The sequence below is a fragment of the Condylura cristata genome, unplaced genomic scaffold (genome assembly GCF_000260355.1).
Source record: "Condylura cristata isolate star-nosed mole 26May11 unplaced genomic scaffold, ConCri1.0 scaffold00016, whole genome shotgun sequence".
In the NCBI taxonomy this organism is placed as follows: domain Eukaryota; kingdom Metazoa; phylum Chordata; class Mammalia; order Eulipotyphla; family Talpidae; genus Condylura; species Condylura cristata.
Window position 1 is genome coordinate 4,965,501 of NW_004567117.1, and position 1,681 is coordinate 4,967,181.

The following is a 1,681-nucleotide window of genomic DNA, read 5'->3' on the forward strand; positions in this document are numbered from 1 at the left end:
GGGATCGAACTCTTGTTGAAGTGGCTTTAGCCACCAGGGAGGGCCAAAGTCCTGGTCTCTTAAGAGAAAGTATAGTAAATGGCTAATGTGTTCCTTTTTTTCAAATACATGGGGTTTATGCATTTTAATGTATTTGTGTATTTCATGACATGAATTTATTATGTTAACCATTTTAAAGTGTGCAGTTCAGGAACACTCATGATGTGCCACCTTTGCTGCATCCATTGCCAGAAATTTCCCCCAAACTGAAATTTGTTACCCATCAAGCAATAATTTCCCATCATCCCCACCCCCAGGCCAACCAAGTGCCACACAGCCTGTCTTGTGGATATGACTTTTTTATAGCAATAGGATCTGACTCTATTACTCTTACAAAATGAAAACTGTCAACCCCAGCAAATGATTAGACATCCATGTGACGAAGGCTCCTGGATGCCACACATTTTATTTGGTGTAAGTGTGCTCCAAGATCAGCACTAGCACAATGACAAGAGCTACACGTTCAAGGCAGGGCCAGAGACAGGGGTTGGGTCCAGCCCTTTCCTTGCTGAAGTTCCCCCCTTAAATACAAGAGATGTGGAGGAGAAGGCCCCCAAGAGAGGAAGGCTTTGGCATAGAGCTATTATTCCATAGATTTCTTTTTTAAAGATTTATTTATTTATGCATACAGAGATGGAGTACAGGCCAGAGGTGCAGAGGAGGTGAGAGGATTCACCAGAGACAAAGTGGGGAGCAGAACAGACAGACTGACGAAGTACACTGCTGAGGGGAGCAGCGGGTGGGTCAGGAGAGGTCTGCTGCACCATGTGGGTCAGCTCTGGGGCCGGGGATCAAACTTGCATTGAAGCAGCTGCAACTGAATTGCAGTGCTGAATCCTAACCCATTGCGCCACCAGGGAGAGCCCTATTCCGTAGTAGATTTTGAGTGGAGGAAGTTTGTATACACCCCTGTGGGGGATGTTTCCTGAGGGATGGGATCCCAGAGACACTGTTAGAACCTGGATGTTGTGGGATTCATTGAGCTAGAAGGACCCAGAACTGGTAAGAAGCGTTTGGAGGTTTAGCAGCAAACCACTGTCTGAGAATCTTCTGCACTTATTGCTTGATGGTGCTAAGGAGAGAAATAAAAACAAAAAACCTTGATTGTCATTTCAAAGCTTACAAAAGCGAACCTGAACTGGGAAGGAGAGGCAGAGAGGAAATCCAAGGTCACAAGTTTTCAAATTATTATTTCCTGGAGATTTAGGGTTTCTACAGAAGCAAAGGCTGTGACTGGCACTGGAACTGGGGACAGTGCAGAGGGAGGGGTGGTTTAACTTGTGAAGAGGCTGCAGCACTGGCAGACTGTGGGACTGGAAGACTTTCCTTTACCATGAAATATCCACTTCCCCTGAAAGGGGGAAGAAGCTTTTTTTTTTTTTTTTGTATTATTGTGGTAAAATATACATGCCATAAATTTATTATGTTAACCTTTTTAAAGTGTGCAGTTCAGGAACACTCATCATGTGCCACCTTCGCTGCATCTGTTGCCAGGACTTTTTCCCCAAACTGAAATTTGTTACCCATCAAACAATAATTTCTATCACCCCCACCCCCAGGCCAGTCAAGCACCATGCAGCCTGTATGTAGCCCTGTATGTATAGAGCTATGCAGCTCTATAGCCCTCAAATGTGTGGAACCC